This window comes from Vespula pensylvanica, chromosome 16 (genome assembly GCF_014466175.1).
Source record: "Vespula pensylvanica isolate Volc-1 chromosome 16, ASM1446617v1, whole genome shotgun sequence".
NCBI classification, from domain to species: Eukaryota; Metazoa; Arthropoda; class Insecta; order Hymenoptera; family Vespidae; genus Vespula; species Vespula pensylvanica.
In genome coordinates this window covers 3,112,851-3,138,992 of record NC_057700.1, presented here as the reverse complement: position 1 = coordinate 3,138,992, position 26,142 = coordinate 3,112,851, and the positions used below count along the sequence as shown (strand labels likewise).

The following is a 26,142-nucleotide window of genomic DNA, read 5'->3' as shown; positions in this document are numbered from 1 at the left end:
TTCTCTCCTCTTTCTCTCTGTATATGCATCTGTATGCGTGTTAGTATATATTTTTATTTTATCATTTATTCGTTTAATAATCATTTTAGGATTTAATTCAATTTCAAAGATTATCCAGATAAATAAAATCCATCAATGTTAATTTAGATAATATTAGGCTTTATTAACTTATATTTTATATTTTATTATATTAATTTATATTTTATAAAATTATCTCGCAATGTATCAAAGTGTAATTATTAATTATCTTGTATATCACAAAAAGATAATTTCGAAAGTTTCATTTTCGGTTCGTTACTTCGGAATAAAAAAAAATACATACATACATGTGTGTGTGTGTGTGTGTATTACAAATTTTTTTTTAATATTTTGTAAATATTTTCAAAATTATATGTTGCAAAATTTATTACTTTTCTTTACTTATTTGAATTAAATCTTTACTAAATATAATTTTTTTATAATTTAATTTATATATATTTTATTAATATTTAAATATTAACTATCTATATAATTTAATATTTTAATAATACTTTGATTTATTATTAGTATGTATATTTATTTACATTTTAAAAATGTTACAATTATATATTAAAATGATATAGAATATATTTAATAAAAATTGATCATCGATAAATGGTATTTAGATTAGATAATTCATACGCTTTTCTTTTGTGAGATCATCGTTAGAAAAATTTTTTATCGACGATTGTCTCGATAGCTGATTCCGTTATTTATAATGCGACTCATCCGATGAATTAAAGAAGTTCTATGACAATAGAGTAATTGGAAAATAGTACAAAGGAATTGGTTAGTGTAAAAGGACTTGCTCTCGATCGTTAATGATATCCTCTTTGATATGGTTCGTTGCTTTTCGCGATACTTTTACGAACGACTGGATGCAATATAATGGCAATGTGAAAGCACGTGGTATCAAATATATCTACATCTGTGTACACACACACATATATATATATATTGTCTGACTATAGAACACCCAAATAAATATCTCCCAATTGATTGAAATTGCAAGAAAGTTTAAGTTTAATTAAAAAAAATTTGTACGGCTCTTTGAGTTAACTATGAAGAGTGCGCAAACATTTCTTTCTCATTTTATTTCATATATTCATATTTATCATCGAAATCATATTTAGTAAATAATTGCTAGTTATGCATCGTTTATGGGATAATCAATATTTTTGTTACTTGTTCTTTTTTTTTTTTATATATATGTGTATATATTTCAAGTCGTTAAAGCAAGACAGATTTTTTTTAAGCGTCGCATTGGTTTGGTAAAACCAATAGTTTCGATTTTAGATCGTTATAAGCGATTTATGACTGTATATAAGATAGAAAATTAAAAAAAAGGAAAAAAAAAAAACAGGAAGGAAGAAAAAAACTTTCGATGATCAGCAGCTTTCTCTCGCGTAGCAAGAAATATATCAGTGTTCTTTAATATTGCAAATATATTGAAAACAAATAACTCGATGATAATAAATTGACACATTTTTTTACGTATCGATAATCAGAATAAATCCAAAAGTATTAATTTCAAGATTATTACGAATCGGAAATAATCGATCAATCCATTTTTTTTTTATTATTATTTTCATTGTCCTTCTCGTTCTTATTATCATTGATGTAATAACGAAAGACAAGAAACGACTTGGAAAGATTTCGTTTAAAAAGAGAACAACAAAATAATCCAAAAAAAGAAAAAAATAATCTAATCGAATTAATAATAAGACTGATCATTGATTCTCAACATGGATAGAATCAAAAATAATAATTGAAGGAATGATCGAATATTATCGTAAAAGAATTTTTAACAGAAAATTTTAACGCGAGACATTACAGAGGGATTGATCTTTTTAAATTAATAGAAACTGAAAACTTACAGAAATAGAAAAGATAGATAGACTCGTTTAAATTTAGTAGACGAGTACGAAGCCTTCTAAAATATATCTAATATTTTTGGACGACGTAGCACGTGTTAGACAATTTCACGCGAGTAACACGTTTGGGGGAGGAAAAAAGAAGGAAAGAAAGAAAGAAAGAAAGAAACAAACAAACAAACAAACAAGCAAACAAAAAATTCTTGTGTATGTATAATCCCTGTATACGTGTGTGTATGTGTGTGTGTGTGTACATATATATATATATATATATATATATATATATATATATATATATATCTTAAGAGACGCCACGTCACTAAACACGTTCAAGTTTCAAGTACGTGTAACGCGGCACTCACCGTTCCGCTTTCTTACCCTTCCGGGGCATTCCCACCTCTGCCAAGTGCAGTTTCTAGAGCAATGCAGCTGTCCAGAAGGGTGTTGGAGGGGAATGAGAAGGGAGGAGGGGAAGGACGTGGAGGGGTTAATGCTAATCCGTTCGTTCGTTCGGTGCAACTTCTTCTTGCGAACTTTTCGCGACGCAACTCGGGAATTTCCAAGTGCAGAACACAATTTTGAACGAGAAAGTGTTTGAAAAAAAAAAAAACAAAAAAACAAAAAAGAAAGAAAAGACGAAAAGAAAGAAAAAAGAATGGACGACTTTTTTTTTCTTATTTTTTCTTTCTTTCTAAGTTTTTTAACTCTACGCGAATACGCGAATTTACAACTTGGACTCGATGGATGTGTTTTCTACTTTTTTTTGTTCTTTTTCTTTTTTTGCTCTTTTTCGCTACTTTATTTAAGAATAATTAGGACGATTGTATCATATTTTTTGCTCGGACAATAATTCTTTTTTTATTTGTTCAATTTGTTCCTTGTTTTATAATATGTATATATATATATATATATAGAAGACGAAAAAAGTTGATACGTTTAGAAAAAAAAGAGAAATATTTATCGACCATTGTCAATCGCAAATTCATCGATTAGCAAAAATAAATCAATGATTTTGTAAAATAAAATTTTATAAAATAAATCAATGAGAAAGTCGATGGCCGACTTTATCGTTGTTGTTATCATTACAAATGAAGAAATCGTTTACGATGATATTATTGATTCGTTCGAATTATACGTAATATTATAAACGCAGACCTACATAGTTTTCTTTTTTTTATTCTTGACGAAAGAATATTAGGAAGGTCAACGAACGTGTACGTATTTAATCAATGAATGACGAAAGAAAATCGTCATTGATTTTCAACTCGATCGATGAACTTCCTTTTTATCTTTCTTTTTCTTTTCTTTTCTTTTTCGTGAGGGATGTAACGTTGAAGGAGAGAATACAAGGATTTTTTTTCAACCCCGAATAATCATCGAATGATCGTATCACCTCACAACCCTTAAGTTCTTCTTTTTATAATTCTCTCTCTCTCTCTCTCTCTCTCTCTCTCTCTCTCTCTCTTTCTTTTTCTTTCATCGTTACAGAACAACGACGGTGTCACGCTAAGGTAATCGGAGAAAGTCGTTGACCCCTTTAAGATCGTGTAACTTGACTAATGAATACATATGCATATGCGCATAAATGCATACATGGGCACATCAGTGTCGGGCGTACTTGCGACACATCTAAAGCTCTTGAATCGACGTAGTTCTCGCCGAGTCGGCGGAAGTAACGATGTTGAAAACGATACCGTTGTCGTTCAATGAACCCCTTTTGCCGCTTGTGTCAGTCTTCCGGAATGAAAGAATTTAATTTTGCGTAATACACTCTAATTTATTTCAATGATGCAACTCGATCGATCGATCGAAATAAGGTTTAGGTATTTCCTCGGAAAATACGCGATAATAATAATTATATTTGTTTTAATTCAATCGTTAATTTAATTTTCCTTTCTTTGTTTCTTTTCTTTTCTTCTTAATCTTTTAATTGAATTTTACGGATTTCATATCGTGTCGAAGATAATCGAAACGGACTGACATTTTCATTTCAATTTATTCTTTTCTCTTTCAGACAAATGTAACTTTGTTGTTCGTTAAATCTTTATCCCAGATAGATATGATACAAGGGTTCTTTTTATTTCAATTTTTATTTCCGATGTGACTGGATCGATAGAGTAAATTAAATTGATTGATAATCGAGAATTTTAATTGATTAAATACAATTTAAAATAAATCATCGATTCGATCGTCAACGAAATGATCGTAACGTTGGAACATTTTTTTTTCCAATAAATTTTATTATCTTAAAATTAGCATACATATACATATATTCAATTTATATTATAGATATAAAAAAAAGAAGAGAAACACACATACACACGCGCGCGCAGACATATAAGAGAAAAAGAAAGATAGAGAGAAAGAGAGAGAGAGAGAGAGAGAGAGAGAGAGAGAGAGAAAATTAAAACGAAAATAATTAAACATTTTATTCGATTATTATCACATACATTTATTTTTTTATTTATCAACTAATAGAGATAATCAAACGAAACGATATTTCTCTTCTAACGACAGCGAACAAGTCAGTTTAATCGGTTTCGTGTCGATGGAGATTAGAAGTCTGTTGGTTCTCGGCTCGAATAGAATCGCATGACGGTCGAACGATTCGAGAACGTGCCACGGCCGGTACCGGAGCCATAGGAAGAAGAAAAAAGAGAAAAAGAGAGAGATAGAAAAAAAGAAAAAACGAGAAAGAAAAAAACAGAAAGAAAGAAAGAAAGAAAGAAAAGAATAAGAAGCGGAGGAGGATATACGGACTTTCGAACGTTCAAATGCACTTGCCGTGGAAACTTTCTTTGGAGACGAGAGCCCGAGAAAGCAACTTGGCTCCCTTATAAGCGCATTTCATAACTGGTTAACGTTCCGTAACGTTGAGAGTCTTAACTAAATAACATGAAACGCCGCTACGATCCAGTCTCATCAACCCCCACATGCACAGAAATACACTCACTCTCTCTCTCTCTCTCTCTCTCTCTCTCTCTCTCTCTCTCTCTGTCTGTCTCTGTCTCTTTCTTTCTGAGTACGTGTGTCTGTCTTTATCTCGTTCTCTCTCTCTATCCTTATCTCCTTTTTATTTTCTCCTTAACATCGGAAGTTATCGCGTAAGTAATGAGCACTCTCTATGTAATGTCCGCGTTGATTGTACATTTCTCGATAGGACGATCGAAGACACGCATGCACGCATGGACGAAACTTTTTGATCGAAATTATGACAGAGAAAGATAAGGAAATATTTTATTTTATCAGGGCTAATTACCCCTCGTGAATATGTATATAAATGTGTGTGTGTGTGTGTGAGAATGCGTATAGGAAGTAATTTAATATGATATTCTTAAGAAATATAAGAGTGATACAATTTACTTGGACAGTTTGAAATTTATATATTTAGAAATTATTCGTTCGAATTAGAAATTATTTTATATCGATGTTACGTATTATTTAGAAAGATCGTTCGATTCTTAATCAAATATTATTAAATATTATTAAATAAATTCTGTTGTCTCAGCGAAACTTTTATTGTTAATCAATTTGTTATCGAACGAAGCAAATATTTTTGTATAGTTTCATGGAAAGAAATTATAAAACGAGGAAATAAGTGGCAAACGAAGCTCTCGAGAATAATGAGAACCACTTAACGAGCAGACTTTGAATACGTTTATGAGATGATTCATATCATTGATAAATTGTTTCGTATAGGAGTTACGTATTTAATTTTTAGAAAGATTATTTGTTTCTTAAGAAAATATTAATAGGTAAATATTACTAAACATAAGATCTAACTTATCGTTTATTGAAATATACAATGTTAATCAACTTCTTGGCAAAGTAACTGTTTTTGTAATTCGATTGAAAAAATATCAAATGAGGAAGTAAGTGTTAAATGAAATTCTTAAGAATTTATGAGAACCACTTAAATGTGTGCACTTTGAATACGTTAGAAATGATTCATACAATGATAAACTATTTTGTTACATAGTTTTTGGAAAGATTACTTGGTTTATAATCAAATATTACTAAGCAAACGTTATTGTCTTACGAAAATATTTAACGTCAGTCATCTTGATATTAGCCGTAACAAATATTTGTGTAATTTGATAGAAAAACTATAATAGAAATAAGTAAAGTGTCAAATGTGGTTCCTAAGAATTATGAGAGCCACTTAATCTGTACACTTTAAATACGTTAGAAATGATTCATACAATGAGAAATTGTTTCGTATCGAAGTTACATAGTTTTCAGAGAGATCCTTTGATTTTTAATCAAATATTATTAGATAAACATTATTTGGTTTTATTGCAATTTTTCATGATAAATAAATTAATTTTAAACGAAACGAATGTTCGTCATTGATCTTTCGCGTACAAAATATATCTTTTTGTTCAAACAAAAAAGAACAAAATACGATACATTTCTTAAATAATATCGCTCATATCAAAAAGATCGTATTGATAATATTTCATCTTAAAATTACGCAACTATTGTACGCAATTATTGTACGCAATAACAACTTTTTATCCAAATCATAATTCAAACGTGCAATACCATGAACACCTTATTTTGTATATCAAGATCGTATGATTCATTCAAGATTGAACAACAAAATATTTCTCTTACAATGTTATCGACAAAATTCTTAGGAACGAATCGATAATCTTATTTACGATTTAACTTTAAAATGACTCACTTTCTATATCGATCAACGATATAAACAAACGAAAAAGAGAAGAGAAGAAAGAAAAGGTTTATCTCCTCTCGGAAAAATTATCCGTTTTAATAAAGGGTAAAAATAGAAAAGGGGTAAAAGAATAGAACACTCTCTTTCTCTCTTTCTTTCACGAAACTTCTCCCACTTTTTTTTTGACATCAGCTTCGCACGAAGAAAGAGAAAGAGAGAGAGAGAGAGAGAGAGAGAGAGAGAGAGAGAGAGAGAGAGAGAGAGAGAGAGAGAGACAAACTATATAATTATGCACATCTCATAAATTTTTCACTCTACTCCATGGAGGAGAACACGCATATATAACTTTAATTCCCCTTCTATGATCCCTTTGCTTCTCATCCCCTCATTCCCCTTATCCCTTATCCCTTACCCCTTACTCCTTACCGTCCATCGATTATTACGACATCGAACGCAAAGAAACGCACGCGTGCGCATAAAAATGTTAATTCGATTCTTCGTTGTCGTTGTCTTTGTCGTAGTCGTTACTGTCGTATTATCGTCGTCGTCGTCGTCGTCGTCGTCGACTTAACGCTAAGGCGTGCGTTGTTTTTTAGTCAACGTTCGCGTCATCTTTGTTTTCGTCATCAGCCTTCTTCAGAAAACGTGAACGACCCAGCAGGATGTTTGCACGTGTGCGCTCGTGCAACACACCATATTTCAACCCCTCAACCCCTCACCTCTCAACCTACCCCTCTCGTCAACTTTTTGTCCCTTTCTTCTTTTCTTCTCTTTTTCTTTCTTCTTTCTTTCTTCAATTCCGATTTTCCAATTATTTTTTTCTTGTTCCTCTTCTTGTTTTTCTTGTTTCTTCTTCATTTATTTATTCACTCGCCGCAACGAAATCTCCTTTTATCGGGATATTCGAACTGAATTTTTTGTTTTTCTCTTAATCTCGGAATTTCTCTGTTTGTTTGTATTTCTTTTTTGGTTTTTTCTTTTCGTTCGTTTTTTCTTTCTTTTTTTTTTTTTTTATTTATTCATTTACCGCACCGAAATTTCGTTTTATCTTTCTGTTTTTTTCCTTTCGATTCCCGAATGTCTGGTTCCTTTTTTTTTTCTATTTTTTTTTTTTTTTTTTATATTCCGCAATGAAATCTTGTTTTATTCGGAAAATCCTCTTCAATTTCGATCGGGTCGATCATTACGGTTCGTTATAAATTTATCTTAGTTTTCGATCACGAATAAAAATATTTTTTTCCATCGTGGATCGTGGAATTCTTAAAAAATGTATCGGTCATTTTCTAACAGCAATACGAACGTAAATATTTTTAATTGCGAAACGACGATGAAAAGGCGAATAACGTTTCGTATTAGATTATTTCGATAATTAATTAATCTATTCTAATTTATTCTTCTTCCTTTCTGTTTTATTATTTCTAGAAATTATATATGGATTTATATCGCATAATCAAGTTTTTCAAATTCTTAATGAATATGTATAATTCAAAATATCGAAACAATGCGACCGCATTAAAAAAAAATATATTGATCGATTTTAACTTTCGACGATTTTTGCAAGATCATATTATTTTCCAAAACGTAAAATTGACAATTTTTTAATCGACAAGTAGACGTTTCTTTTAACGAAGAGAGCTCGACGATTTTTTCTTCTTCTTTTTCTTTCGTTTCTTTTCTTTTACCTTTTTTACTACCTAAAATGAACACATAGTATTATAGAATACTATAATTATTTTATCGATAATTCGTACAAAATTATTCGATACATTCGCAATCCTTTATAATCACGTTCGTCAATTTGTATATTTAAATTTCATAAAATAATAATAATAATAATAATAATAATAATAATAATAAAAATAATAATAATAATCATAATAATAAAGAGAAGCCAATGGAAAGCTTTCACTCGTTATATTTTTACAGAACTGCGGATACCAGGGAGAATATATCTGCAAAAAAAAAAAAAGAACAAAAAAAGAGAAAAAAAAAGAAAATAAAAAACAACGGAGAGAAAAATGAAAACGAAAGAGAAGAAAAGAAAGAAAAAAAAAAGAAGAAGGTCCGAACGGAATGAGGGTTAAACAAACGCGATTTCGAATAGATCGATCGATCGATCGATCCTATGAAGAATCGAAGATGGATTTTCCCTAAATGAGCGAATCCAATCGTTGAGCCGCATCAGGACATTTTTCGCGGTTACATATAATCGTTGTATGGAGTTTTCGTGAGTGTGTTGGTGCGATGCGAGAAAGTGGGTCGCAGAAAGCAAGGCCACTGACACTGGCCCCAGCAATGAGAACGATAAAGAGAGAGAGAGAGAAAGAAAAGAGAAAGACGGACAGACAGACAGATAGACAGAGTGAGACAGAGTGAGACAGACAGAGAGAGAGAGAGAGAGAGAGAGAAGATAAAAGAGAGAAAGAGAAAGAGATTGATAAGGTTTCTCTTTCTCTCTCTTTCTTTTTCTCTCTCTTTCTCTCTGTCTCTCTTCATTTACCTTTTTCTTTCTTTTCCTTCCTCGTTGTAACATTCCCAAGTATCATCACCTCTCGTAATATTTACCGAGTGAAAATCCAGAAACTCTCTCGAACGAACGTTCTCTCATATATACACGCATACACGGCAAATCATCGTTATGTCATCTAAAGTTAACTTTACGACTCACTTTTTAATCCACTAGCGTGCATGGTCGCTTGTTAATACAGAGTATAAGGGAAGGAGATTTTTCAAGGAAAAACTGTAACATTTCTTATTAATTTAAACTTCCTGTTGCAGTCAATCTGTTACTAATGATAGTAGATATCGTCATCGGAAAACACTGTTAAATTAGATGTTATATATTATTAATGTAGGATATTAATTTTACGATTATTTAGTAGAATTATTCAGACGAAAGTTATTAATTTTAATTGACAATATAAATGTAACTTTGTACGCGTATAAGGAACGTTCGGTGTTGTAAAGAAAAAGCTGAAAAAATGAAAAAAAAAAAAAGAAAAAGATAGAAAAAATATAATATGGTTATTTAGTACATGGGAATGGTTTATGGAGATCGTTGTAATAGCTCTTACGGTTGGTATAATATTTTGGTCAGGTATACGAACGACCTTGCCGATATTTAACGTAATAGTTTCTTTTGATATTAAAGATTGTTATCGTCGGGTCTCGTTAGACTACTTTCGTGAGATCGATTAAATCGCGCAAATTAAATCGCGCTTACGTATTTCTGCATTTCTACGATGTCAGAGAAAGAGAGAAAGAGAGACAAGACCGATTATGACAATTCAATTCGTCATTCGAATAATCGATTCCTTCGTAGAAAATGAGTCTGACGAGTAACAATATTTTCCATTGTTTCATGCTAAAAAGTAAAAATTCTTATTTATCTTTAATAAGATTCGTCAGGCAATAACTCTCACTTCCGAGTTTCTTCGAAGCACCCGTTTCACATGTTTTCGTGGCCACGTTCCATCGAAATTTCACGGGTCATTGTCCTACTTAATCGCGACTTTCTTATCGAGAACTATGACCGGAGTAACGTTGCGTCAGTCGTAAGACGTAAGAGAAGGGTACCAGAATAGTTTTTGATCGAACGATCGGATATAGTTTTCCGCCTTTCGATCTCTCTTCGTCGTGTAGTGTAAATTTCACTTCGAAGAGGATTGTCTATTCCCATACACGTATGCATATATCTAATATTGTGTTAACACATTTGTATATATATATATTTATATATTTATATATATATATATACATATATATTTAATTTTATTAAATTATTATAGTAGAATTTATTATTCTATTAATTTTTATTTTATTTATCAATTTATTGTTTTATTAAATTATCAAATTATTATAATAGAACAAATGCATTTAGTAAATAATTAACCCTATGCCTCTATAATTACTTTCTTAAATCTACAGATATAAAATATATTCGTATGTGTAAATATAAATTTTATTAAAATATACTTTCGAATAATAAAACTGTTAATCATTGATTTGTTTTTCAAACTTAAAATGAAATGTCACTCGTCATACCGTAACTTAAGATTTCTACAGAAAAATATTTTTATCGGTTCGGTTATGACCTCATAATACTAAGGGTTAAATAAACAACGATAGATAACTCACCTTTTTCTTCATTTTCTGATATATCGACACGTGTATATAATACATACATATCTATTTGTATTGTGTTCCACTGACTATTATTATTCAATATTAGATAAGTCGGTGTGAGTCAAATCGACATGATTGAGCAATCTTTCTATTTTTATTTTTCTTTATCTCTCTGTTATAGGTACTTACTTACTTAACTTACGTTCTTTATTATAGACGACCATAGTAACTAAATTTAGTTTATTTTTTTATTAGCTCTTTAATGGGAATTTTCTTGTTTGCTTGGTATTTCCATAATAGGAACATTGTTATCGCACTGTCTAATGTTTTTCAGGTAAAAGTGAATAGAAAAGAAAGATAAACATCCCTTAAAGGTATATAATGCAACAAACAACTTTCACTTTTATGTACTGGCTATAATCTAGCCCTTTTCAAGTAAACGATATAATATAATGCAATTAGAGAGTTCAAAAATAATGACTGCAATTCGTTATCATAAATCTTTTCAATTTATGAGTAAGCTAACATTATATTACCTTTAAAATCTAAGATACAATATTTTATTATTATTTCATTCTATTACTTTTACTTTTCTTTTTCTTTTCTCTCTCAAACGACGACTTTACGTACTTACATTATCTTTTTGACTGTACAGTACGAAGAAAAGAATTTGAAGTAATTGAATTATAATCTAAGTAGTCTAATATATCGCTATTTTAAGTCGTATTCGTTCTTCGAAAGTAAATCGATTAACAAAGACAAACATAATAAAAAAGAAAAAGAGAAGTGTCTAGGAAAAAAAACTTTTCGATTTATACGCTTCGTATTTTTTATTTACCTACAATATTTATCATTCATATTCATATTTATAATTTCGTTTATGAACGATTCAATTTTTCTTTTATAGTGAAATAAGAAGAAAAAAGAAAAGAGAGAAAAAAAAATAGAAACAAATTCGCTATTAATGCGGACAAGTTGTTTATATGCATGCGCGTTCTCTCAAGTCGGCTGATACATTTGAATTTCGCGCGTTCAAGTTTATTGACACCGAGAAAGTGAAATCCGCTTTCTCGTTCGGAAGATCACGGCCCGCGGAAGATTCGAGAGGATAAAAATAAAGTAGGTATTCGATTCTCTCGAACGATTCGTCCTTGCTTTCATGCGTCCATACTCGCCTCATCTTTTTTCATTTTTCTTTCTATCCAATTCTTAAAAAAAGGAAATAAATAAATAAATAAATAAATAAGAAATAAATATTTTATATATCGATCTATCCTATACGACACTATCGTCTAATCGACAACTAAACTTGCACGTGTGTAACAAATTTATCCTTCTTTACGTTCTCACGAACGAAAACTTGGCACTTAGGTGCGAACTTTCTCTCGAGATGGACACGCGAAAGTAGGCATAGATTTATTTCTAAACGTATTGGTATACACTTACGTGTGCGTGTGTGTGTTTACGTACGTACGTATTTATTTATGTATATAAGTATCTACTTTGTCCATTTAAGATCCCAACACGAGCTCCGAATATCATCGATATCGAGAAAAATAAAAAATTCATTTGAATAATGAAAAAGAAATAAAACTATTTTGTTACAACGAACGTGTTTTCTTTTTATTTTTATTTTTTTTCTTCCTTCTCGATTTGTTGTTACGTCTATGTAAAAGTCTTACGTTTGTTTTCTTTTCTTTTTCTTTCTTTCTTGTTTGTCTTCTTGTCCAATCGCGTAAGAAATCAAGTCCAGTTTTTTTTTTTTTTTTTTTCTTTTACTTGTAAGGGACGAAGGAAAGATTTTACTAGGTATATTAAATAACGAACGTAAATACGAAAGTTGTCAATGACCTCTATGGAAACTCTCACTCTTTCTCTCTCTCTTTCTATCTTTCTTTATTTCTCTATCTCGCATACATACGTAAGTAATTACATGTATATTATTGCTATGTATTTAAGTACGAATGTATTAAACGTACAAAGTGACATTGATTAGTAACGTTCGATATCTCTTTCCAAATGTAACTGCAAATGTTTTCGATAGGATATAACGTTTAATTATCGAATAAAATCTAATTTTATTTATTAATTCAAGTTAATACATTATTGACGGTTCCTCGTAGATCTTTCGCGAATAGATGCAATAACGTCGATTATAAAAAATTTTATTGCGATCTCTTGAAAGAAAAATAGAGAAAAGGAAAAAATAGAAATGGATATTTGGAAACAAAGAAAATTTGGAAGGTATGAGATTAAAAGAAATTTTCCATTTTTTCTCAAGCATTAAACTTGTCAATAAAATCATCAAATATTTCAACGCAATCTATATATTTCGTCTTTTACAAAATTTACAGTTTCAATTGAAATCGTTCGATTGAAACGATTATCAGATATATAAACGGATAAGTAATCGATTGGAAAATAAAAAAGAAAAAAAATAACGAACGCGAGTTTGATTATAAAAATGATTGATTGACGATCGAATGTAATACATTTGTCATTCAAAAATAGATATTTTCCTTCTCGTTAAAATTACTTTCCTGAATTATAAGAATTTATCGCATTTGTGTAAAATATCGGCTTAGTCAAAACGTAAAGAATCGCGTCTAAACAACGCGTGTTTACGCGGAAATAGGTGGATGTTAGTTTGATATTCGATCGTTGAATGTCGAGTTTGCGAGTGCATTAAACACTTGGTATATTTGATAGTTGACTCGAGAGCAATCCGTCCTCTCGGCATCGACGAAGTTCTAACTTTGTGTAACTTAGGGAGACGTGTGCTACATCATCGTTAATTATTTCCCTTAATTGATATCTCCCTCGATACAAAGTTTATCTCGAAAATCGAGCCGAAGGATACAGGCATTCGTCCCTGGTATTACTCTCGTAGTTAACGCACGACTTTCCATTAAACGTCGTTGCATTTCACGCGCGAATGATTTAATACGAACTTGATGGTAATTAGGTACGCGTCGATTCGACCAATTAACTAAGCGGCTTGTCGGCTTCAAAATGATAATAAGTTTCTAGTTCTTCTTCCTCTTCTAGTCTTCCTCTTTTTCTTCCAATTCTTTTTCTTTTTTTAATTCTTTTTTTTCTTTTCTTTTTTATTCTTCTTCCACTTCTTGCTCTTTCTAAACGCACGCGAGCAACAACCAACCTTTCGTTCTTTTTATCTATCCTTTTATTTGCTTTAACTATAAAAAAAGAAATTAGAATAATATGATAATATGAAGTTATTTGTTATTTCTATTTTGTCTTTTTTTTTTTTTTTGTAATTTTATATATTCGAGAACATCGACGGAAACGTTTTGAAAATATCGACTTTGATAATCTCGTTAAATTAACGTTTCCGTTAGATTAATGCATAGTAATGCAAATGGATGTTTGTTCTTGTTCTTTTTTCTTTCCTTTTTTTTTCTTTTTCTTATCTTTTTATGAGTTTCAAAAAAATTCTTTCACGTACCCTTTCATCCCGAAGTATACATATATATATATATACGTCCGTCATATTTTTTCAAAAAAATAAAAAAATAAAAAATAAAAAAATAAGAAAGAAAGAAGGAAAAAAAAGGAAATAAAAAAGAGCATCTTTTATTATAGTAATTCTTGGATTTACATTTTTCATTAAAGAATATCTACGTCGAATAATTGAAAAACGACTTGAAATGTTTCCAGAACAGCTTACGTAGAAAGATATGAAGCCACGTGGAAGCAAACAACCATGAGGAAGAGAGAGAGAGAGAGAGAGAAAATAAGAGAGACAAAGAATGAGGTATATTCAACGTTATAACTGCATTCTGCATTTTCGGTCGACGAGACGGTTTGAAAATGTCGAATGAATCATCACCAGTGTGTCAGTGTATTTTGTGCGTGCGTGCATATGTCTGTGTGTTTGTGTATGCGAACATATGCGTTGGCTTCTCCTTATTCTCTTCTTAGACGAAAAAGAAATGAAAGAAGAAAAAAAAAAAAGAAAGGAAAAAAAGAAACAAACATGCATAATGCAGCTCTTTCAACCTCTACTTTTGTCGATACATACATTTTGTCTCCTTGTCAGACTTGTCTGCAATATTATTGTTTTAATTTTGCGATTAGAGATTACAAAAAGACTGGAGAAGAAAAATGACGATGAACGTTTATTAACATTGTGAATTTATGTATGTATATATGTACGTACGTATGTATATACGTATATACGCATATATGCAAATGCATACGGAATCATTTCTTTCTTATTTCTTTGTTCGATCCACCAGACACGTGCAATTTTTCTTTTCTTTTTTTTTTTTTCCTTTCGATTTCGTAATCGTCGCTACGTTTCTTTTTTCTTTTCCTTTTCTTTTTCTCTCTTTTTTTTTTTCTCTTTTCTTTTTTTTTTTTTCGTTGCTGCGTGATTTAATTGCACGATCATCTTATTTAATTTCTAATTATTTCATTTCCGCACGATTAAATCGAACGATTTAATCTCAACGATTTAATCGCAACGATAATCTCATTAAATTTTTATCGTTTTATATTACTCCGAATGCAAATATTCTTTTGTCCGATAATGACATTCTTAAAAATCGATTAGTTTCTTAGATAAATTTTCGTTTTCATAATTAATCAAATAAAACGATTGATTCGATGAGTTCGCGATGATTACTCGATGACGCAAATTCTGATTCGACAAACGTAAACGTTTTTTTGCGAATTCGTTTCTCGTAAGTAGCACGATTTTGGCAAAGCACTTCCGTCTGCAATATTTTTCGTAGAAAATGTTTGAGTCAATACGATGACGAAAAAATATTGCGATTAAGGCGATATATGTACGTACGTATATCTCCGATGATACTATTATCGAATTTGCGATGCAATTTTCTTTTCTTTTTGTTTTTTCTTATCTTCTTGTTTCCTTTTTTTTATTAACAGAGATTTTTACTTTAAAAAAATATTCGTTATACAATTGTATTGTCTCTTCTTTCGTATGAAAGAGAAAGAAAAAAGAAAACAATATATTATATATTATCATATTATAGAAGTATTAATTACCAATTGATATTACATTTATTTGTAAATATTATATCATAATATTATATTTATTTGTAGGATTATTGAATGATTAAATATTTAATTTTTTGTTGCGTTTAATCGATTAATCCTTTTCGTTTAAAGATATCAAAGATATCTCCTTAAATTGTTACAATGAAATTGAAATTTATTAATGGAATTGTTGTGCACTTTTTCTTTGTGAGATTGTTCGCACGTGAATCGTTCAAAAACATGTTTTTTTTTTTTTTTTTTTGAAACTACATTTATTTAATTAAACTCGCGCGTATCTCTATGAATTTTCATTCTGTTTGATTTGACAAGTTTATTGGATGTATAAAGCAAGACTATTTGCAGTTGCTCGTCAAATTTTGTTTACATAAAAGAATTAATTTTTATATAGAACAATCAATTTATCAACTGTCCTATTCATTTTCTTAATTCTTTCTTTTTTCATTTTAAAAGACTCTATTTGGCGAAAGCAAGGAATCTTTTAAATAATCTCTACGTGTAACTGAAATTACACGTTCGTGTATTGTCATAAAATGACGTCACGATAAGAATTTTTTTATACGAGATTCCATTCGAGAATGCTATACGCAAAAGCAATATTATATCGTGAGACTATTTTTTAATATTTTAAAAGCATCTACTTTAATAATGTAAAAGAATTTATTTATATATATATATATATATATATATATATATATAATATACAAGAATTAATATACATATAAATATAAGTAATAATATAAAAGAATTTATTATACCGGGTATTCAAAATAAAGCTTTACAAACTTTTATCTCAGAAACAAGGTATTTCCCAGAAAAATTGTTCAGATAAGAGTTCATCTAATTTCAAAGGGAATGCATTGCAATATTTAACGTTTCTCATTTAGTCGAAAATTTCAAGATCATTTTTGTGAGTATATTTTTTTCTTTTTTTTTATGAGAAAAACCTTTTAGAAATTTTTATAATGACATAAACAATATTTCACATAAAAAAAAAAATAATTAACTTTTGTCTGAAACATTTCTTTATTCACTTTTAATTACATACGCACACATTTATATATACATATATATCGTTATAAAAAAATAATGACGACATAATTACTCTTAATGAGAAAAATGGTATATTGCATGGTGTACGTAAAACTTGGATCTTCAACTTTTGGTTAAATCGAATTGGTAATGAATAAGAAAACAAAGAAAAGGAAACGGAAGGAAGGAAAAAAAATATTTTTTGTTAAATGTCAGAGCCCATTATTTCCGATTCTTTCGAGCAACGGACAAATTCGTATGCGAGAACGGAAGCCATACTAAACTATACCTATCTCATTACTTTTCCCGTCATATTGTAACGCAAAATGTTTGTTTTCCTTTTTCTCCATGGGCTCTCAGGTTTATTATCTCTTACCTGGAACATTTTTCTTAGAACGCATATACGAACTTTCCAAATCCTCTTTTTTCTTTTTTTCTTTTTTCTTTTTTCTTTTTTTGTTACTTTTTCTTCTTCTTCTCTACTCGTCAGCAAAAAAATGGAAGGTCTAATTGTTCGTATTTTTCTTTCACAATATATAAAAGTTATTTTCTGTGAACTTTCTATACGTTTCGTCGTTTTATTTTTTATTACGTTTCTCCTTTAATTTTTATTGTTTGTTCTTATTTAAAATCATGTAGACCTTTAATATGATCATAAACTATGTCGCTTACACTAAACAAGATTTATGATATTAATTTTGATATTACTTAAGTTGTATATTTTATATTTATATATAGGTAGATATATATGTAGAGAACGTATAAATCTAATTTGATTATTTTTTGAGATCGGTTTTCTTCTTTTTTTATAACTATTTCTTTTTTTTATGTCATATATTTTAAGATACTTCGTTTAATTGGAACACCCTGTATATATATTTCTATTACCCCATCTACATACGTATATCACGTTTTATATCTGCGATTTACGTATCGTATACGTAAATATGTTTATGTTTAAAAATTCACATACAATATATGTACTTGTTTTGTCCATGTTAAATCCGGAATTTACGAGTATTTTGAAATTTAGTATCTCCAACGTCGAAATAATAAAATTTGATTATTTATTTCGTTATTCAACAAATTACAGAATATATATATATATACATATATATGTATATTCCATGTACACACATAGATACATATAAATATTCGTGAAAGTATTATTTGCTGAAAATGAAAATTTTATGTTTGACGATTTGTTTTTTATTTATTAGGATATACATTTCACAAAAAAAAGATGTTAATAATTACAATTATTGGATTCATAAAACTCCTACGTAAAAGTTCATTTTATTAAATGTAAGCTTAATTAATTTATCAGAATTCAACAATAATCTAAGATATAAATCCATATAAGAATAATAAGTAATTGTCTTTCTTTCTCTCTCTCTCTCTCCCTCTCTTTCTCTCTTATTTTTTCTCTTGAATAAAAAAATCTTTAAGCATAAAAACCTCAAAATATTGCAAAAATAAATTTCGATTATTTATTATTATTTATTAACGATAATAATTTTTCAATAATCGCTGTTCGCAAAACTTTTATATAATAGTCCATTTTATTGAATGTAAGCTTAATTAATTTATCAGAATTCAATAATGATTTAAAATAAAAATCCAAATAAAAACAATAATAATATACAATATAAATCGTCTCTCTCTCTTTCTCTCTCTCTATCTCTCTGCACATACGTACATTTTCTCATGAAAAAGTTTTCAAGAATAAAAATCTGGAAATGTAACAGATACATTATTGTCAAAATTATGATACTTGTTTTTTTTTTTTATTTAACCGAATATTCTCGAATGTCGAATGAATCTATCGAGTAACTATATACGTCGATGATTTAATTAAACGACAACATATTGAGCTTTCGATGCTTATAAACGTCTTTATACGTCGGTAACGTTGGCCGGGTGATCTAAATCCGGAGATTATGCGAGCACGTTGACGATACTCGTTGCAAAATACTTCTAATAATAAGTCGATGGGATATCACGTACAATATCGTTTCTAAAGTTATACGCATAGACATGCTAATACCCACATATATATATATATATATATATATATATATGCGTGTGTGTTTACGTTCAAGTACGTAGTATCAACATATATATACTGTTTAATAATACAAATTCTTAAGGCGGCTAAAATTCCTTCCTGAACGAACATAGTTTATCATGAGTCTTCTCTCTCTCTCTCTCTCTCTCTCTCTCTCTCTCTCTCTCTCTCTCTCTCTCTCTCTCTCTCTCTCTCAATGATATTAACACTTATTTGTAAGCGTAAAGAACGAAAAAGTAAATAACTAGAGAAAACAAAATTTAATTTATTCCTAAAGAAAAATCGAGTATAAAAAAGAATAAAGGTCCAAAATAAAAAAAAAATTGTATAATTGATGATGAAGATGAATTAAAATCGATGAGAATAGTAATTAAAAAATAATAAAATGTATTGATAATAATTATTATATATATACAATGTATATTTTCTCAAGGAATAATGATTTTTTACTATTATATATATATATATATATATATATATATATATATATATATATGTCCAATTATAATAATTAAAATAATTGGTTTACAAAGATTATCATAAAAATTGTCTACTTAAAATTTCATCCCAAGTATTCTCAAATCACTTTAAATCTTTCTCTATTAAATATCATTAATAATCTTACATCCAAATGATACATAAATATATAACATTTATATTAATACGTCAAAACAATTTTCGAAATATTATATTTCCAATTAATAATTTACGTTAATAATTCACAAAATAATCAATATTTAAGACGAATAGTAAGAAGAATACTTTGATAAGAAATACAATATATAAAAATAACGATAAATAATATATTAAAAAGATCGATCGAAATGAATAAGAAAAAATCTACCTTCGTACCTTCGTACGCTCGCCTATCTATAATACATACTTACGTTTATAAGTATACACACATACACACATATATTCGTATATGTAAATGCATAAAAGAAACGGAACGTCGAGATCTTTATTTCGCAAGAGACTGCTATTTCTGAGAGAGAGAAAATTTAAGGTGCCGTTGCACCGGACGCGAGTACGCGTTCTCGTCGAGGAAGTCAAAGTCGCGTGTGGGTGGCATTCGGGCTCTTCGTACTGACACGTATATATATATATATATATATATATATATATATATATATATATAAACATATACACAGACGGACAAACAAACACTTACAAAGATACTCACGTACACTAGTTTAAAAGAGTGCGTGCGGAGCACGAGGGTGATCGTGTACGTTGCTATGGCCACCAACGGCGGAGGCACCGCCTAGGACAGGTCAGTGACAAAGCAAGGTCAGGACAAGTGCTTCTCTCTCTCTTTCTCTCTTTCTCTTTCTCTCTCTCTCTCTCTCTCTCTCTCTCTTTCTCTCTCTCTCTTTCTCTCTCTCTCTCTTTTTCTCTTCTCGAGAGGTTTCGATCGGCCTGTGGCATGTATGCGCGGGCGCGCACTCTTTCGTCCCTCGCTCTATATATACATATATACATACGTATATATTATACATATATACATACACACACACATATATATATATATCCTTTTCTAACGCCAAGCTAAAAGCTTCGTTTATTTTTCATTGATCTCTTGCAACGAGCTCTGTTTTTCCATTCAAATGAATTTTTCTTTGATTTTCATTTAGTTACCCTCAGGTATTTTTAGAACATAGCGTTCCTGGTCATATTCATGTTAACATGGTTTTGAAGAAATCAGGATTTTGTAAACGAGAAAACGAAATAGACGCGGCGAATGAAAACGTTTTTCTATTTGTAACGTTTGCCTTAAATAAATCTCGGTTTATACGTCGTTATCGTCGATCGATTCCTATTTCGGGAGAGGGAAAATGTTAAACCATAAAATTTTACCATTGTCGTTTTATAATTGTTAGATGCTTTTTTACTTTTTCTTTTTCTGCGATGATATGAAATCGTCTAAAATTGTTTGATCAATACGATCTGTTGTACCGTAAATAGATGCTCTTACTAAACTACATAGAATTTGTTACACATTAATAATTAAATACAGATTTGTAGAAATTAAATAAAAATTTATTTAAAATCTACGAGTTCCTAATCTACTCGATATCAAACAATTTATATCTTTTTCTTAGTAACTAAATATTCATTTATATTTTCTCTGTCATCTTCGAACAATCATTTGAAACAAAACAGATCATTTAAAACATATCATTAGATAACAATAACATTTTTAACCATTCACATAGAAACAATAACTTTGATTCATAAAATGTATTACCCATAACGTTGTAAACGAGCAAGGAAATCATTCCTTATTAATGAATATATACACATATACAAACATATCCATATAAATAACTTTAATACATGTACTTTTACGATATAATCATACAAACTATCTTCCCAATCATTGTCTTTATTTTTTTCTATAAGTATACCTATACATAACATTGAAAATATTACAGATCGATACTTACAATGTCAAGACGCTAAAGTATATCACAACACACATACACACATACACACACAAACATCTGAGGTAAGAATAAGTAACGAATTTATTATATAATAAATACGTAACGTTTCATGAATGTTATTCAATATTATGATAATCAAAGGGAAAAAAGGAGAAAGAAAAAGAAAACATCCTTACGATCGTGAACGCGCACGCGTTCATTTTCGAGCTTTGCTAGTCTTCTTAGCAGTACGTAGCCGACAGCAGCACCGAGTGCCAGCACATTGTTACTAAACTTGCGTAATCGTTCAATCGTTTTAATCGCCGTTCCGAATGGGGTCGTCGTACGTTCAGGAACGCATCGTCGCGGATTGTCGGGACGGAAATAACTCAAGGAACATGGCTCATAAAGTCCGTAGTACGTAAGTACATATGTATATACCTGTATATGTATGTAAGTATGAATGTATGTATGTATGTATGTATGTATGTACGACGCAATATTATTATTCTATCCGTCCCCCACCCCACTCTCACCCCCATCCCTACCTTCTCTCTCCCTACTCTTCACGAGTTAAGCCAACCGAGAATAAATTTATCAAAACCATAAAATTGTGTTCTCGTTGATTCTACTTGTCTCCCTTCACGTTACTTCGTTAGTCTATTTAATTATTTTTTAAGAACGCTTTAAAACTACGTCGTCGTACGATTTCGTATTTTATAAGAAAGAGAGAGAGAGAATTTTTTTTTTTTTTAATTCAATCCAAATCTGAAATGTGAATGCTTTTGCAAATCATTTTCTTTATGTGTATCAGTTATTAATATTATTATTAATTTAATTACGTCGGATAAGGATGACAAACATAGGTAAGAGTGTTCGAGTATATACGTATAAGAAAGAGAGAGAGAGAGAGAGAGAAAGAGAAGAAAGCATCGTTGTTACTTCTACCGTTGCTATTTTCTCTCTTGCATCTTTTTGCGAAAACTACGCAGCATTCGATTTTATTCAAAGAATGTCCCGTAGACGTAGGTACACATGTATCTACGTAACTACACGAGTACGCATGACTCCATCATCACGAAGGCAACAATTTTGCAAAAAGAACGTTTAGTTGGGTGCTGGCCAAGGTCGACATTCTCTCGAAAACAAGAAGAGAAGCATTTTATCGTATGTATATGTGTATCTGTATGAGAGAGAGAGAGAGAGAGAGAGAGAGAGAGAGAGAGAGAGAGAGAGAGAGAGAGAGAGAGAGAGAGAGAGAGAAAGTATATTCGTATATACATATCTTTCACATGATTCGCATAAATTTTACATTTTGTGAACGATCATGAAGTAGCTAATCTAGGATACGTTATATGAATCAATTCGAGGATTATAATACAGATCATTTCAATACTGTTTCATACGTCATGAGTTTAGAAAGGTTATTACCGAAGAACATTTTCATTCGACGTAATATTATTATTATTATTACTATTATTATGAAGAAATTATCAAAGATGATGCTATCGTTTATGGTACTTCCTGTTTTCCAACAATAATTATTTTCGTCGATAGAATATTGATCATTAGATTTCAAAGGAAGTAACCTATCTGTCTCTATTAATAATATAACTCTACTACTATTAAAAGTATAATAAAATGCAGATAAATATAAGTCAATGTATCATTACATTTATATTATACAATTTTAATCATTAAACCAATCAATTTTCTAATTCTAATTAATGAAATAAAGGATATCGTTTCGATTAACGTTGATAAAGATTTCATTTTTAGATGGTTAATTAATGAATTCGATATTAATATTCGATCGTTTCATTGCCATTTATTTATGATTTATAAAGGATATAAAGATAAAAATGAGAATGAAAAATCTTGTTAATATACGTGATGATAACGATCAAAAGAGACAATTGTATTGTAGTATTTAGTTATTATTAATAATAGAAATAAGATGTTTCGAATGGTTCTAATTTATCTCACGCACGATTTAATGGCCGCATAAATTTCTCTTCCTTCTTTCTTACTCGAATGGACGAACGGGTGGGCTGGTTGGCTGGCTTTGCTTTCGGTCTTAGCTCGTCATCCGGTTTCGTCAGCGTGGACGGATGCGCAACGAACAAAATATTCCACGAAACCGTCCGCAGCGATACGTATGTATGTATGTACATACATACAACATAAATACATGTATACATATATACATATATGTAAATATACATAGATGTAGCGTTTGGTCCTTCATATAAGTGCTTCAAACGAGCGCTTCGAACGAATGCATAAAAAAGTTTATTAAGTTGTCTAGATGCCATCGATTTTATTTACCCTTATGCTTATGCACTTTTTAATAATATTATCCATATTTAGATATGCAAGTATGCGTATATCTATATGCAAATGTACGTATGTGTATCATCGTTATTTATCTCCTGTGAAAAATTAAGTAATAATAATAATGACGATAATGATGATGATGATGATGATGATGATGATGATGATGATAATGATGATAGTGATAAAATTGAAATAAAATTTGATTTTAGTAAAAAAATAATTACCATCATTATGGTAATTAATTCGTGTATTGTTTATAATTAATAAATGAGATTGATTGCTGTGTTAGATAATTCTTTCTATTAAAAATGAAATAATAAGAAAAAGACAAATATCCATTCAATAAAATGTAATATTATTATTACTACTATTATTATTACTACTATCTAATAATAATAATAAAGTTAATAAAATATAATAATTAAACATTTTCACAGAGACAATTAATCCTGTTTAAAAACCGATAGATAAGAATTAAACGTCGACAATCGAACAAACTGAATAACATTAAATAAGAAAATTCTTTTCTAATTCATGATCGAGAAAAAGAAATGCGTTATACAATTTTTAAAAGAAACTCTAAATGCAAGAACAAAGAGAAACGTTCGGGCTTGTCGAATCTCTCGCAGCATCTTCCACCGAGTGATCAGGAGTATACGTATAGGAAGGGTGCGTTAGCGATTGCTCGTATATGCGTTCGTGAGTAAGAGAGAGAAAGAGAGAGTGAGAGAAAGATAGAAGGAGAGTATGTATACCTATATGCATATAGAGAGTAAAAGAGAAAGAGAGAGAGAGAGAGAGAGAGAGAGAGAAAGTGTATGTGTATGCATGTGTTAAAAGAGAAAGAGAGAGATATACATATATATATATATATATATATATATATATATATATATATATATAGAGAGAGAGAGAGAGAGAGAGAGAGAAAGAGGGAGAGTGTGTGTTGAGAGATAAATAGAGAAAAAGAGTGGGAGAAAGAGAGTGTGTCTGAGAAAGAGATAAAGAGACAGAGAGAGGGAGAGAGATAGAGAAAGAGATACAACCGTGGCATTGGAAGGAAAGGCAAAGAGGCGCCGCGTTCGAAGGCGCTCAGCATTCGTCAGTAGGGCGAGGAGCAGAGCTCGTTTAGCCGACGAAGAGGTGACGTTGCATAACGCATCCGCTTCTCTGAACACTTTCAAAGGCGCGGGTGGAAGCGCAAAGCGGGTTTAAACGCACCTCGCTTAACTTCTCGGACCACTTTCTTTTTTTTTTTTCTTTTTTTTTTCTTTCCTTTCTTTTTTTTCTTCTTTCTTTTCGGTTTCTTTTCCCTGCGGGTTGCCCTTTTGCCTCTTTTTCCTTCTCTTTTATCTCGTTTTTTTCTACTCTTTTTTTTTCCTTTTCTCTTTCTTTCTGTATTTCTTTTTTTTTTTTCTTTTTGTCTTCTTTTTTTTCTTTCTATCAGTCTCATTACACATTTCACAGCGTTTGATAATGCAATAACGCCGACGTATAACTTCAACCGTGACGTCTGCGCTTATTATCACAGATAATTGTTTTGTATTTTATTAATTAATGTACGAACTTAGATTAGTACGCTAGTATAGGAGAAAAATTTGCGAGAACATTGTCCGAGATTGTTTTATAAAGAGTAGGTCTCCTTGAATCTTTTATCGATTATTTTTCTTTTTTCTTTTTCTTTTCTTTCAACCCCCTCCACTCCTTTTGTTAGATCTCTTTTGTAAATAATTGCACGATACTACCGAGAACAAATAAATGTTAATCAACGTTTATATTGTTTTTCTATAAAATCTAGAAAATTCTCGATATGGAAAAAAAAGAGACTTTATTTATCACTTCGTATCTCTTTCCCTTTACAAATGAATTTTATTATTATCTATCATATATACCTCTATTATATATCTATTTCATATAACTTATATAATATACATTCTCTCTCTCTCTCTCTCTTTCTCTCTCTCTCTGTTTTGCTTGTAAAGTAAATACACATTAATGAAGTACATTTTCTTTCTTTCTCTACGCCTACACATTCCACTAAATCGAGAGAAGAAACCAGAGAGAGAAAGAAAGAAAGAAAGAAAGAAAGAAAGAAAGAGAGAGAAGAAAGGCTCTATTTATTATTTTATTTGGTAGAACATAAGAGAGACAAAGATAGAAAGAGTTTCCCCATACGCTCGTCCCACGTTTTTAGCTTTCTCACTTCTATTTAATGGGATAGACGTGTATATATATATACGCATATATATCTATGTATACTATGTATATCTATGTATGTACGTACGAAAGAGAGACAGAGACAGATAGAAAGATAGATAGATATAGAAAGAGAAGAAGATAGGTGGGGTTTGTGGTCGAGCGCTTTTGAACGAGTGAATTTGTCCTGCATAGGGGGCATCGGGACATTACCCGGGTGACCTTGGTTCGTGCGGATCGCGACGGCCGACGCTGTTTGTGCATCGCGCTCGAGCATTGCACCTTGCTCTATCGTACGAGCCCACCCTTCACCCCCACCCCGCTCTCTCTCTCTCTCTCTCCGTC

The 26,142-nt window shown here is 30.3% G+C and overlaps 1 protein-coding gene across 2 annotated transcripts in view; it reads left to right on the top strand.

Annotated features, from left to right (window-relative positions):
• Positions 1-21,530: 21,530 nt before the first annotated feature.
• Positions 21,531-26,142, top strand: part of LOC122634862 (caveolin-3-like) — a 152,259-nt gene continuing 147,647 nt past the window's right edge. The window contains exon 1 of one of the 2 annotated variants that reach the window (XM_043824247.1): positions 21,531-21,681. The gene's annotated coding sequence lies outside the window, so the exon portion shown is untranslated. Of the gene's footprint in view, positions 21,686-26,142 lie in introns of both variants that reach the window. The other variant, XM_043824246.1, reaches the window with a different exon arrangement.